The sequence below is a fragment of the Carcharodon carcharias genome, chromosome 5 (genome assembly GCF_017639515.1).
Source record: "Carcharodon carcharias isolate sCarCar2 chromosome 5, sCarCar2.pri, whole genome shotgun sequence".
In the NCBI taxonomy this organism is placed as follows: domain Eukaryota; kingdom Metazoa; phylum Chordata; class Chondrichthyes; order Lamniformes; family Lamnidae; genus Carcharodon; species Carcharodon carcharias.
The window spans coordinates 184,924,514-184,940,511 of NC_054471.1; positions in this window are offsets into that span (position 1 = coordinate 184,924,514).

Sequence of the window (15,998 nt, forward strand, 5' to 3'; positions counted from 1 at the left end):
GCAACAAAAGTGCCCTTTGCACCATGACAGCTGTTAGATATTTATTGCAAATTTAAAAGCAGATCATCAATCTGTCTCAAATATAAACTAGTTTCTTTTTAAAACAACAGGTAAACCTCCCAAATTACTGCTTACATTGAATCGGAGCGCTCATTATTGAGAAAGGATGCTGGGAATGGGAAAGGTGAACATTACCCCTGAAAAGATTTGGAAAGAAGACCATGTTTCCATAAATTGGGCAGTGAGATCTTCATGTGCCATCTGAATGGACTGGAACTGCTGATATGGATCCTGTGGTCAAAGCAACTTTAGCTGGGTGCTGCCCCCATGTTTCACCATCAACTGCTCCGCTAATTCACTCCAGCCTGAAGCAGCCACACCCAGTGAACAGTGTCATATTGTTATAATATAGGCACCAATTGCTCATAAGGGATTGTGTAAACAGATTGTGGGTTCATTTATTAAGACTAGGCACATGAGAACTGATATACATAGATAGAAACCACGAAGACATCGGCAGCAGAGCTGTGAGGGTGTTCACTGCTCAAAAGCAAAAGTGAAACTAAAACTGGATCGCGCGATACACTTCCCTTCTCGTGGTGCCTTGCCACTATATTTTAAAGGCATATTACAATATCCCCCTTTGTTTTGAAAGATAGTTTTCCACCTTCCAATAAGTAAAACTATTTCCAACACGCATTCATATTTATTTACCATTACATGAGTGCATTAGAACTGATGAATTATCAGTCTCTAAAATGCAGAGGTAATCTGCTGGTGTATATAGATCTTGTAATGGTAACTTTGTCTGGAGGTTTCTGTAATTGCTCACAGTGATCTGTGGGATTGTCATTTTTGGATGTTGTCCTGGTTACATCTGGGATCTAGTCCTTGATGCAATAGCACTGCATGGTGGTTGAGGGGCTGGAATGGATCTGATTTGTCCTCAGTTACACCTCACCTCCTTTGTGTGTAATGACTTCTGAGGACCTTAGTTCTGAACAAATCCTTGTTACCTCAGCTGGATGCCATGTACCTTCTATGGGATCCTGGAAGCAAACTTGTTATCCCAAGTGTAAACTTGGCAATTCTGTACCTGCATTTTTTATCATGCATTTTGGTGATCTTCTCTTGCAGTTTTAAAAGTTGCTGTCTAGTTTCTAAGAGAGTAGAACAGGTAAGAGTAGGTAAATTGGTACAGACTGGTCTGCCAAACATGAACTCTGCCAGTGATGGAATAGTTGCACTTAAAGGTGTTACTTTCAGATATAATATTGCAATGTGTAGATCGTGATGGTCTGTCTACATTTGAAAATTAAGGATTTCATCATGTGAATCATACATTCATCTAGGTCATTAGAGCTAGGTAATGAGGAGAAGAAGTAGTGTTAGCGATATTCCACTTATGTATATCCTGAAATGGCTTACCAATAAATTAAGGACCGTTATCCATAATGATCTCTCTATGCACATCAAATAAACTGAAAATAGCACTTAGAGTGTGTGCGATAGTTGTGCTTGACGTATTGTGCAAGTGTTCAATAATGGGATACTTGGTAAAGTTGTTGATGAAGACAGTGCCATTGACATGAAAGAGGTTACATGCAATTTTGGACCAAGAATGGGTAGACATTTTATATGGAATCAGTGTTTCTTTGTGCTGACTTGATATATGCTCCTGACATGCCTTGCTCTGCTTCACAATGACTTCAATGTCATTGTTCATACCCAGCCAATAGACTGTCTCCCTTGCAAATCTTTGTGTCTGATCTATCCCCATGTGTGAGTGAGTGATGGTATCTTTGTTTTCCATGAGACTGACAGTGTGAAACATGTGTTCCCTGCTCTTCACCTCATCATGCACACCATCGTCATGTTTTAGTTTGTCAGCCACCTCATGTCTGTCTCTGATGGGATTTCAAATAGTCATTCTTATTGCTGGAAGGTACCTATTTTATATGGTCCATTTGGATCAGTGCATGGTTCTTTGTAGTTGCATCACCCTTTGCTCTAGTGCACTGCCACTGCCAATTTCCCTTTCTGCCATATGCCTTGCAGTATTGCTGGAAAGCTGGGCATTTCCTTGGTGCATGCAGAAGGCCATACTTTCCAGACGTCTTACTCAGTTTGGGTGTTCTAGTAAGTGAATCAACAATATGGGTTGTACTTAATCAGCTTTGTTGACCTGCAAGGATCGCTTCGTACTTGCACCCAACCTTGAGTAGGTCTTCAATGCTATACATTATTGGCTTGTGTAGCAGATCTTTCTGGAATGCAGTCTCGAACTCAACAATTCTGCCTGTTTGCTCTGCCTTTCTGGATCTGCTGACAAAGTGATCTATGGATTCTGTGGGCTGTTGTCAAAATGACATGAACTCTAGTCAATGAAAATAGAAGTTTAACCTGATTCTGAACCAATGTAGTTCATATTCATAGGAAATCCTTCAGCTCTTCTGCTGTTAATTCTGATGTATTCAACCTGTGTAGACCTTCATTCCCAATTGCTTGATGAATTTTTATGGCTTGCTTGTCTGGTTCAGATGCACCTGAATCAAGAAAACATCGCTCTGTGCACTGATTAAAGATTTTAAATTCGGATAGTAGGTCAGCTGCATCCTAATTCAAACTGGGAATTTTGTGAACATTCTGACAATATCCTTTTGAACTTCCTTCTCCTGAAGTACCTGGGATGAGTATCATTGTAGCCACTTTCCGAAGCTCCACCCATTATAATTGCAATTTTCTCTGACCTGATTTTTATGATGGTTTTGTTTTATCATTTTTTTTTCTTTGACTCTCCCTCGCTTGCTATCGATTCAGCCCACACCCTGGTCCCTTGCTTTTCTCAAGTGAGCTAATCTGATGCTGGACCTCTTAACACACTGTCCCACTCACAGAACGAACAAGCTATGCACTGCAATCTCATCATGAGGGATCCATCTGCTTGCCAGACCTATCTTGTGCACATTTTTGACCCTGGTGTCTTCCAGGCTTTTCTGTGCAGCCAGCACGCTGCTTTTGCAACACTGTCTGAAGCTGTGACACCATAGCCGCCTGATCAAAACATCAAGGGTCGCCTCATGGGATGTTGCACGATCTAAGGCTGTTCATCATCTCATACCTGAACTTAACCTTGCTGCCAACCGTTTGACAACTGCTGAACACCATGCAATGTTGTTATAATGATGTAGGCACTGATCGCTCATAGGGGATTAGATAAACATGTCGTGGGTTCATCTATTCAGACTAGGCACGTGAGAACAGATATACATAGATAGAAAGCATGAAGACATCAGCAGCCGAGCTGCGCGGGCGTGTGCGCTCTGTTCAAAAAGCAAAAGTGAAACTAAAGCTGGATTGTATGACACACTTCCCTTCTACTGATGTCATGCTGCTGTACCTTAAAGACATATTACAGCAAACAGTTCATTCTGCCCTCAACCAAACCCTGTATTTGACTTTCCCCTTGGGTAAGTAAGATGTAATACAATTGCACCTTGAACAAGGAGTGGTGCAGAATCATTTTACAGCCCTTGGATACCCATTTCATGGGGAACTACATTCCCTGGATAAGTTCCCCTTTTAGATGTAGACTGTGAAGTCAAATGAGTATTTTTCGCTGCCTTTCCGTAAACCTTAAGATGTGTTTGGCCAGCTGTACCTTGCCGCAATCCTGCTCAGCTTGAACTCATCTGATTTTCCTGGATAGTCCGATCCCTAAAATCCTTCAGTGCACAATTTGCCACTGCCCTGTGCATTTCACTGTGCTTGAAGCCAACCCAACCCTCTGTCTGAAACTGTGTTTCTCCTGGTTCAACTGGAAGAAGCCCTGAACCTTGTGCCACTCAATCAACAACTTCTGAAGTTGACTATGCTGGGCTAATGTGGCCTGGCCTTTGCTGAATTACCTTGGCCTCTTCTTCCTGGAGGTGGTATCTACAATCCTTCAGTATCAATGTAATTTGCAATCAGCCTTGAACAATGTGGCCAAATAAACTCCTATATCTATCATCACTGTATAATCAAAATATTCCAGCCAAATTCCAGCAACAAATATGTCGGTGGTCCTCCAAAGGCTTGTAAATGCAGTTAGCTTTACCCCTCACACAGTGCTAGACTTTCACAAAGGTGCCACACATGCTCATGAAAGAGCAATTGTGGGCCATAACCTCCTTGAAGTGACAATCAGCATCAGATTGCCACTCCATGCCCAATTACTTACTCTAAATTTCTATGTGCCTGTCTCGCCCGACCTTCCGACTCGGCTGAGCAAGATCCAAGGCCCAGTGTTGCAGTCCAGATCCGTCGAACTGAAGATGGGCACGCCCCCTTTTGTATGGCACTAGCTGTGTAAACCAGGTAAATTTAAAGGCTTAATTGAAATTGACAGGCCAGGGAGAAGGTAATTGACAAATGTAATTGGATAGGATTTGGGCAGTGGGGGGAGGGGGGCTGGTGGGCAGTGGAAATCGGAGGAGAAGGGGGGTTCAGACATCGGGGGAGGGGTCGGACATCAGGGAGGTGTGGGAGGGACGGCATTGAAGTGGCATGGAGGGGTTCGACATCAGAGGGGGTGGGTGGGATTGGACATTGTGGGGGGCATGGGGGTATGGTATCAGAAGGTGTGGGAGCGCTGACATTGGCAGGGGATGGGGATGTCGGACATCAAGGGCAAGTGTTGGACATCAGGAGGGTGGGGAGAGGTTGGACATCAGAGGGGGATGGGGGTCAGACATCGTGGGGGTAATGTCGGAGGTCAAGAGGGAGGTTGGACGGGGGGTGGGCTATGGCTTGCAAAGTGGGGGGGGGTGGTGTCAAGATGGCAGGGGGGTGGGGGGGTGGGGGGTTTGGTTTGGTTCAGAGTGGGGGTTGGGCATGCAAGGGGTTGGGGGGTTCAAGCCGGGGTGTGCTGAATCCCATGGGGAGTTGGCTGAGTGGTGAATACAGTTTGGGGGGAGTAGTCGGGTGGGGGGGGGGGGTGGGTTTGGGGAGCCCCCTGGGGGGGGGGGTCGGGGGTGTGGGGGAGCCCTCTGGGGAAATAGGGTTAGTCCAGTGGTGTGGCGGGGGGGGTAGATTGTGCCCCAGCTATGCAGCATAAGGTTCCATCTTCACACTGAGAATACCCTCCATCATGTTGTGTGGCACTACCACCTGTTAAGTGAGATAAATTCAAAGCTGGGCATTCAAGAGGTGTTGCAGGCCAGCAGCAGCATAATTGAAATCAATCACAATCTGTAACCTCATGGCCCAGCATAACCCTCACTGTAGCATTACTATCAAGCCAGGGGATCAATCCTGGTTCACGAGGCGTCCAGGCGAATGTGCCAGGAGCAGCACCAGGCACCCCTGGAAATGAAGTGCCAACCTGGTGAAGACACAATACAGGAGTACATGCGTGTTAAACAGTGCGATAGACAGAGCTAAGTGATCCCATAATTAACGGATAAGATCAAAGCTCTGCAGTCTTGCCACATCCAGTTGTGAATGGTAATGCACTATTAAAGAACTAACTGGAGGAGGAGGCTGGACAAATATTAATAAAGCGTGAACTAGAACGTAAGACAAGGCTGAAGCATTTGCAATCGTCTTTAGCCAAAAGTGCTGAGCGGATGATCCATCTAGACTCCCTATCAGCACTGTCGGTGTTCCAACACCACATGGACAGCAGCAGTCAAGGCAATGGATCATCATCATCACGTTCAAGGCAATTAGAGATGGAAAACATGCCCTTGCCAGAGAAGTTCACATCTCATGAAAAAGATGCCACAGCAACTGCTTCCTGCTCTCCAGCATCAGTGATATCCTCATGGTTATCTCTGACATTCTCTGGTACAGCATTTTCTTGATTTCTAGATGTTGATCATATGTTACAAGGCACTCTTACCATAGCGTGGTCTTCCTTTTAACATCCTAGTGGCTTGTGTCATTGTTGTGACAATGTCCCAAAATCCTTTCATAGTACCGGTTGTTCGTCGATATTGAAATATTTTGAAGATTAACCCCTGACAGTATAGCCTGCCTCTGTGTTTTTCATGTTGAGATTTGGCCTGTTTATTTGCAGTGCTTTTGCCCGTGAGCTTTGGGGTTTTTATATTTTATGAAGTCCAGTTGGAGAGGACTCCTACTGTGGCTGCAGGAGCAGGTAAGGTTCTGGGAATTCTGTGACGAGTAACTCATCTCCTGACTCTCCAAAGCTTATCCACCATCTGCAAGGCACACGTCAGGAGTGTGATGGAATACTCTTCACTTGCCTGGGTGGGTGCAGCTCCCACAACACTCAAGAAGTTCAACGCCATCCAGGACAAAGCGGATCTCTTGATTGGCTCCCCATCCACCAGTATAAGCATTCATTCCCTCCACCACTGATGCACAGTGGTACCAGTGTGTACATTCCACCAGAGGCACTGCAGCAGTTCACCAAGGTTCTTTCGGCAGCAGCTTCCAAATCTGCGACCTCTATCACCTAGAAGGACAAGGGCAGCAGAAGCATGGGAACACCACCACATGCAAGTTTCCCTCCAATCCACACACCATCCTCAGTAGGAGCTATATTCCAATTCTTCTCTACTGCTGGGTCAAAATTCTGGAATTCCCTTCCTAACAGCACTGTGGATGTACCTACACCAGATGAACTGCAGTAGTTATGTCATAGAAATGTATCATGGCAGTTCTCAGCCATCTGTCTGGGAGCACTTTCAAATTGTATAAGTTGAGCTGTCCTGGCTAAGAATGGATCAGTGACTTGCCTTATAGAAGAGTGCACAGTAAATTGGCTGATCTGACTAAAGCTCTATGTGTCAAAATGTTGACACCAGTGATAGCTTTATCAGCGACAGTCAGAGTTGTATGTGCTTGTTGGCCTTGATTGTAGCTGTGTGTGACACCAAATCAGGGCTTTGAACACCAAACACAACGCTTGGATGTATTGAAGAGAAGTAGTGGGTGCAGAGAATAGAAAAATTCTGCAATCACCTGGTAAATTGTGAAGACTCAAAAATCAAATGGCTCCACAGAAGCAAGCTAATGTTTATTATTCTCCAAATGTACACATGTACATTTTAAATGCTTCAATTGAATTGCTCCTCCATTGTTCCTGATATTTACAGGCCCAAAATTTACTTGGGTTGTGAAGGGTATTGGAGATTAAGTGGTGAGAAGTCTCCAAGCAGATTCTACTTGGTGTCAACCACCAAACTGGACATTGTAATTAAAATATGCACATCAATGATTTTAATAAATACTGCAAATAAATAGAGGTTCAAAAACCCAGTTTTTTATTATTGTTATATTTTCTATTTCTTACCGTCAAGACAATTCTAATTTACAAATTGATCCTCAATTCCATACATTTCACTTTACTAATATTTTATATTGAAGCTTTTCAAATATGTTTTTGAGAATCAGACAAAAAATGCCAACTATATTGAACTCATCTCAAGCAAGTGAGTTACACAGTAAGGTGAGAAGCTTTTGGATACCAAACAGCAATGTGTGCTTGCACTTAAGGGAGGGAAAGATAAACTACCACGCTGAATACAATGACCCTTCAATAACCATGAGGTGGAATTTTCCATTCCAGGATTAAATCCAGTAGTGGGCGTGGGAATGGGGAGTGTTTCCTGCTGTGGAAGATGACTGGTGGGAAGTCGCACCATATCACACAGCCCTGGCCTAATTAATTATGCAGTTGGTAGCTTCCCGGTGTTTTGCCTGGCAGGGCAGGATGGATGGCTCGCGGCCCACCATCATATCTAGGTGCCATATTTAAACGGTGCCTGGCATCCACTTACCCATCGTCGAAGGAGAAGATCCATCTCCTAGAAGGTCCTGAAGTTGGGAGATCGCCATCATAGATGCTCCATCCACCCATTGCTGCACATGGTGTTCCAGGGCCCGGTTGCTGGGGGTCTCCATCTTCCCTTGCAATCTCTACGAGCTGCCCTGGGCTTTCTAGCAGGTAATCTGACATTTGCATGGCACGTTGGTCAAGATGTGTTGGGGGTTTGCTTTTCATTGGGCAGGGGTTGATGATCCTGCTTGGGCCTTCATCTGCAACCCATTAACAGGGTGCAAAATGATTTCACGCTGGCACCTGGTGGGAATGGCACGGCGGGAGTGCACAGTCCCACCGCCATTTTACGTCAGCAGGAAACTGGCTTTTCCGCTGCTGCCACATTGTTCTTCTGCCCCTCCCCCTCCTCTCTCCCCCACCACCACCACTGCCCACCATTACACCTGCTGCAGAGGGTTGGGGGGGGTGTCTGGAAAATTCTGTCATTACTATTCGACAACAACAAATTTCATTTATATGCCTTTAACATAATGAAATGCCCCAAGGTACTTCACAGGAGCATTCTCAAACAAAGTATGACACCAAACCACATGAGAAAAATTAGGTCAGATGATGAAAAGCTTGGTCAAAGAGGTAGGTTTTAAGGAGAATTTTAAAGGAGGAAAGAGAGGTGTATAGAGGGTACTCCAGAGCTTGGTGCCTAGGTAACCGAAGGCACGGCCACTGATTGGTGGCAAGATTAAAATCGGGAGGCCAGCTAGAATTAGAATAGCGCAGATATCTTGGCAAGCCATGGGGCTGGAGGAAATTACAGAGCTAGGGAGGGGCGAGGCCATGGAGGGATTTGAAAACAAGGATGTGAATTTTAAAATCAAGTCATTGCTAGACTGGGTGCAATGTAGGCAAGCAAGCACAGGGTGATAGGAAAACATGACTTGCTGCGAGTTAAGACACAGGCAGCAGGGTATGAGATGACTACAATTTTACAAAAGATAGAATATGGGAGACCAGCCAGGAGTGTGTTGGGATAGCTGAGTCCAGAGGCAATGAAGGCATGAAATGAGGGTTTCAGCAGCAGATGGCTTGAGACAGAACGAAGTTGAGCAATGATAGGAGAAATGGAAATAGGCAGTCTTAATGATGGCATGAATATGAGGTTGGAAGCTCGCATTGGGATCAAATGCGACACCAAGGATGTGAACAGACTGGCTTAATCTCAGTCTGTTGCCAGGGAGAGGATGGTGCCAGTATAGGGAATGGGATTTAGAATGGAATCTGAAAACAATGGCTTCATTCTTCCCAATATTTAATTGGAGGCAATTTCTGCTAATTGAGTACTGGATGTCTCATAAGCTGTCCGATTATTTTGCAACAGTGAAGAAGCTAAGAGAGGTGGTGGCGAAGTAGAGCTGGGTGCTGTCAGTATATATGTGAAAACTAATGCTGTGCCTTCAATGCTATTGCAAAGGGGCAGCATATAGATGAAAAATAGGGTGGGGCCAAGGATGGATCCTTAGAAGATACTAGAGGTAGCAGTAGGGGAACAGAAAGAGAAGCCATTGGAAGAGATTCCCTGGCTACGATTAGATAAGAATGAAATCAGGTGAGATGAGTCCCACCCAGCTGGACCACAGTGGAGAGTATTGGAAGAAGATGGTGTGCTCAACCATGTCAAAGGCGCAGGCAAGTTGAAAAAACAAGGAGGGAAAGTTTACCTTTGTCACAGTCACATAGGATCTTATTTGAGGTTTTGGTAAGAGCTGTTTTGGTACTGTGGCTGGGGCAAAACCTGATGGGAGGTATTCCAACATCAATTCTGAGAAAGATGAGAACAGATTTGGAATGCAACACATTCAAGGTCTTGAGAGGAAAGGATGGCTGGAAATGGGGTGGTAATTTCCAAGAACAGTGAGATCAAGGGTTTTTTTTTGAGGAGAGGAGTGTTGATGGCAGATTTGATGGGGAGAGAGACAACACCTAGAGAGAAAGAGAATCATTTGTTCTATTGATATCATGGGAATATGGTGCCCAAGAGATCAATGTTGAGCTGCCTGGCTCATAGCACTGATTCTTAGGTAAGTTCTAGGAGGGGCGATTTGAATGGACTAAGGGGAGAAATCAATATTTTAATTTAACTTTCTTTGGCAGCATCAATCTGAAGAATCTTGAATGGGGCACACTGACTTTGCTCACCATTGATGGAGTCCTTCAAACGCTACATGTTCAACATTTATATATTTAAACAGCCTAACACATGGTTAAGACAGCAGCCAGGATCTTAAGAAGAGGGCCCCATGAATTTAGCAGTCGACCCATACCTGAGCCCATTGGGCACAGGCAGTCCCACTTCTAAATTAGTATTCACTCTTTTGCTGTTAAATATGCCCGAGAACTATGTACAGCTCGGATATCTGCTGAAGCACCTTTCTGCTGTCAATTTGCCCAAGAGTTATGCACAAGATAAGATACTTGCTTATTCACCCTTCTGATAAAATCATGAAGATACCATAACATCCATGATCTTAAAATCTTGCAGTTGGAAACTTGCATACATGGTAGCAGATGAATAAATCTCCAAATTTACTGATTATTTTTAACGCATATAAGCAACCATCTGTGTCAATGTTAGATTCGTTTCAATTAAATTAAAACTAATTAGCATGATGGCCCTTATTATGCTGTCCATTATTTTTCATTGAATACATGGTATGCTGTTGCTAAAAATAATACACTGTAATGTGGATAAATGCAAGGTCACCTTGGTAACAAGCCATTAGGGAATGAAGTTCCTCTCTGTGTTGGAGTTTACACTGTACTGAGTATATTTTGAAACCAGGACCAGTGCATGACAAGCATAATGTTCACCAATGTCCCACTAGGCTGAATCTCCTTGATTAGCCCTAATTACATATAATTCTGGAAGTCTGCCAAGGGAAGAAATGCAGGATGGAAAGAGATTACAAAGAAAATAAAAGGGAAATGAATAAACAATCCCATTTGGATAGACATCAAAAGCTTTCCTAGTGATAAACTAGTGGAACTAACAGGCTGGACTACAGGTTAGGATGAAACACCCTTAACTCCCCAAATGCTTTATTTCTGATATTACAATTCTATTGGCACTGGCCGAGCCTTCTCTCCAATAGCTGAGTCAAGGGAGAACTAAGAACTAAGCAGAACTCAAACCTTAGCAAGATAGGGGAACACTGAAAACAAGTGGGCTGTTTACTCAGGCCCCAGATGTCCTATTTCCCTTGCTGGAACATTATCAGCTTACACCTACAGCAACTTATGGCACAAAAAATAAATACCTAAACCTGCAAGGGAAAGTCGAATTGATGGAGGTGCTGTTGGATGCCCTGCTATAGCAACATTTGGTCTTATATATCTGTTTGCCATTAAAATTCTATGCTTTTTCCAGTGTAACCCTGCCATTATCTTTGTTTGGTTGAACTTTTTGGTATGAGTTTATGGGGCTAGAATCTCCATCCATTCCAAACAAGGCCATCAGAATGAGTAGCAAGGCCTCCTTATGTCAGGAGTTCCTTTTCTCTGGTCTTTGCCGAGATATTTGAGGCGTATCTACCACCAACCAATTGAAGCGGGGACTACCCAGATCATGGTTAGGAACCCTGAAGAATTTTTCTTTTAAAAAAAAGAGTAAGAGGATAACTAGGGAAAGAGTAGGGCCCATTAAGGACCACAGTGGTAATTTTTGTGTGGAGCCGAAGACATAAGTGGGTAGGTGGGTTGTAAATGAATACTTTGCATCGGTGTTCACAAATGAGAGGGACGATGTGGGTATGGAAATCAGGTAAAAGGACTGTGATATAATTAAAGAAATTAGTATAGAATGGGAGAGGGCTCTAAGTGGTCTGGCAGGCTTAAAAGTAGATAAATATCCAGGCCAGGATGAAATGTATCCCAGGATGTTGAGTGAGGCAAGGGAGGAGACAGCAGGGGCGCTGGCAATAATTTTCAATACCTCTCTGGCCACAGGGGAGGTGCCAGAGGACTGCCAATGTGGTACTGTTATTCCAGAAAGGAGGAAGGGATAAACCAGGGAACTACAGGCCAGTCATTCTAACCTCAGTGGTGGGGAAACAATTGGAAGCAATTCTGAGGGACAGAATTAATCTACACTTGGAGAGGCAGGGATTAATCAAGGACTGTTAGCATGGTTTTGTTAAAGGGTGTCTGACCAATTTGATTGAATTTTTCGAAGAGGTGACCTGGTGTGTAGATGAAGGCAATGCATTTGACGTTGTCTACCTGGACTTCAGCAAGGCTTTTAATAAGATTCCTCATGGGAGACTGATAACGAAGGTAAGAGCCTATGGGATCCACGGCAATTTGGCAAATTGGACCCAGAATTGGCTGAGTGGCAGGAAGCAGAGGGTGATGATTGAGGGGTGTTTTTGTGACTGGATGCCTGTGTCCAGTGGGCTTCCACAGGAATCGGTGTTGGGTCCCTTGCTCTTTTGCGGTATATATAAATGACTTAGACTTGAATATAGGAGGGTTGATCAGTGAGTTCGTGGATGACACAAAAATTGGTGGGGTGGTAAATAGTGAGGAGGATAGCCTTAGATTACAGGAGAATATAGATGGCCTGGTCAGATGGGCTCATCAGTGGCAAATGAAATTTAATCCAGTTAAGTGTGAGGTGATGCACTTGGGCAGGACAAACAAGGCATGGGAATACACGATGAATGGTAGGACCCTGGGAAGTACCGAGGATCAGAGGGATCTTGGTGTGCATGAGCACTGGTTCCTTGGTAGATAATGTGGTTAAGAAGGCAAATGGAATACTTTCCTTTATTAGCCGAGGCATAGAATATAAGAGCAGGGAGGTTATGCTGGAACTGTATAAAACGCTGGTTAGGCCACAGCTAGAGTATTGCATGCAGTCCTGGAATCCACTTTATAGGAAGGATGTAATTGCACTAGAGAGAGTACAGAGGAGATTTACCAGGATGTTGCCTGGGCTGGAAAGTTTTAGTTATGAGCAGAGATTGGATAGACTGGGGTTATTTTCCCTGGAGCAGAGGAGATTGAGGGTCGACATAATTGAGGTGTATAAAATTATGAGGGGCCTAGATAGGGTAGACAGGAAGGAACTTTTAACCTTGGTGGAGGGATCAATAACCAGGGGGCATAGATTTAAGGTAAGGGGCAGGAGTTTAGAGGGAATGTGAGGAAGAATTTTTTTCACACAGAGGGTGGTGGGAATCTGGAACTCTCTGTCTGAAAGGATGGTAGAGGCAGAAACCCTCAACATTTAACAAGTATTTGGATGTGCACTTGTGATGCCATGGTATACAAGGCTATGGGCCTCGTGCTGGAAAATAGGTTTAGAATAGTTAGGTACTTGTTTGACCGACACAGCCTTGATGGGCCGAAGGGCCTTTTTCTGTGCTGTAGACCTCTATGACTCTATGACTAAAAACTAACTTTAAAGTGTCCTTGCAAAGGAAATGACAGGAGGCAATTTGTGGTCATTTCTGGAGGAGATACTGGTCACTCTTAGGCCAAACTTAGCGGCCTCTTCAGCAGGTGACCTCCGTAGATGCATTTTTTCATTCTGCAGGTGCCTGGCAGTGATGGGCAAACGAGATTACCTTCTTTTTACCTTAGAAAGTCTACTCGTGGCAGTGGTGGAGGTTCCCAGTTGGCATACCGCAACATTCATGTGTTATGCCCTCCACCATGACTTTTTGGAGACTTCATATGTCCCCTCTATAAATCATCTACTGAAAAATAGCTCATGGTTTTTTCATTAACTATCAACTGCATGACACAGTTGCATGGAAAAATCTATTTGATGAAGGATTCCAAGTACAGTATAGAGTGTAGGCTTACGAAAAACAATTTGAGCGTGATTCAACATATTGAGAAAGGTACAAAAAAAGAGCAAAGTGCAACAAGAAAGAAATATAAAGGGATAATTTCTCCTGAAATATTTCCTACAGTTGAAGATACAGTAGTGCTGTCAACAAAAGGTTAATTCACAAGTTTGCAATGTAATTCCCAACATGACAAACTTACAATCTCAATTACCCAAAGTGGAGATGCTTCAATATCAAGAAGAAGGAAATAATTGGAAGCAAAAATAATTGGAGTAAGAATGAGCTGTCTTTTGCTAGTAGTCAATTATAAGGGGAAAATAACAAAAAATGGAGGATATAAATTAATGTATATACTAAATTAAAATCAAAGCCAAGAAATCGATCTGTGCAACACTTGTTTTACTGCTAAGGTGCTATTGATACATAGAATTGCATCTCTCACAATTTTGAGAAAGGATGAAAAATATGTGTCCTTTACCCATGTCAGAAATTGACATTAGTTTAGTTACATATGCCAATTGCATTCTGGGATTCCAAACCTAGGGATTGCCTCCTGGTTCCAGCCAAAAATGTAAGTAACATACCTGATCCCAAAACTCAACCCTCTGTTCCCTAGCCCCACCCTTGGCCCCAGAACTCACTTAACTGAGGGCTGCTGAAACACTAGCAGTGGCACGATCCTGGTGTCCGTTTCACTGGCAGACTCTTCCCACTTTGCCAGATTCATTGAAATGAAGCTGAGGTTCAACATCTGGGGAGCCTCGGGTCTCATGGACAGAATTTTATGGCCCCATGTGACGGAGGCATGGCCGTAAGTTATAGCGAGCCATTCAAAAGTCCTTTGACTTCATTCCCACCAGTGTAAAATTCCATCCCATGATTCGGTTGCAGGGAGTATGACACACGCTCAAGTTTCTGGGCTGAAGTTTCCTTCCTCTTGAAATTTATTCAAAGTCAACTCACACCTATTAGTTACATGCTTCAGGAACTGCTGAATAACTTTTCTAAATTATATGCCACTTTTGGACTTTGGAAATAAGTTCACTTGTTGAACAAGTTCCCCATCACCACATTTCCTTTACAGGAAAGGATTTTAATTTGGTGAGAAAAGTTAAAATGTTAAGCCCATTAACAAGAATTACTTCTCAAAATCATTTTGCTTGTCAGTTTCCCTGAGATAAATCAAGAGACGTGCAACTGAGATCAAATGAATTACTATTTGCTAATGATGATGAAAGTTTCCCTCTATGATTCGTATATTGGGTAAGCCAGGCATCAAAGACTCTCCATTCAATTCTTTCAAAAATGTTTGTTTGCCAAATGCGACTGGGTATTGGCCACATCATTTAACAAGTGTAGCACCCATTAACATGTATTACCAGATAAAGCAATTGTTAATTTCAGTTTTGTGCAGAGCTGGAAAATTAAAATATTGTTCATATGCCACATCTTGTAACAGTGTCAAAGCCCTTGGGGTGTGTCATTGTAGCCAGAGCTGAAATTCCAGTACAAATCTCAACCTGAAGTGTGTTTATGATGCAATTTATATAGGTACTTGGGTACTGTAGAACTGGCAAACTAACAGATTTTGCTGTTACAAATCTGTGCTCTGAGGCTGCTTCTCACAGCAACATAGTTCAAAATGCTGATTAAAATAGGGCAGTTGAAAAGTGTAAGTTTTATTTCCTTCCAAGTAATGATCAAAGGATGGTGCCAAGACTACACAGACAGAATAAAAGAATTGGCCCACTGGAACATTTTGAACATCATTTTTAATCTTTTTAATGTTAGCGAAGGGCCAATTGTCATTGCAGCTCTTTGTTAACATGAGCACTTTAGTGGACCGCAGAGCAGGTGGACTGCACGCATTGTACAGTCTCCTTGCTAAAGCTGGTCATGGAGCTGTCACCGGTGGAGGTGCTCACAGGCCCTAGCAATGTTATAATCCCGGTTTGGACCAGTCTCTCCTATGGTTCAAGCTAACAGGGCAGCCATACAGCGCACTGAACTCTGGCCATTAAAGGGATGGCCAACACTCTCTGGGGTGCATTAAGGGGCATTCAGACTTAACCAGGACAGGTTCTTAGTACACCCATGCTAACCACATGTCTCTCTCTTTCATCCTGCAGGACGAGTACATCAGGATCATGGAGCCTGGTGAACTAGCTGTGTGCCTGATGGCCGACAGAACGTGAAGAAGACAGAGGAGAGAGCAACTGAGGCTCCTGGCTGTGCAGAGGCTCAGGAAGAAGAGGCAGCTGGGGCTTCCACACACAGCAAGCCATTGCAGGCTGATGCCTAGCAACACCCAGGGTCTATAAATGCTGCCTTTCATCCCTGCAGATGACTGAGAGCCA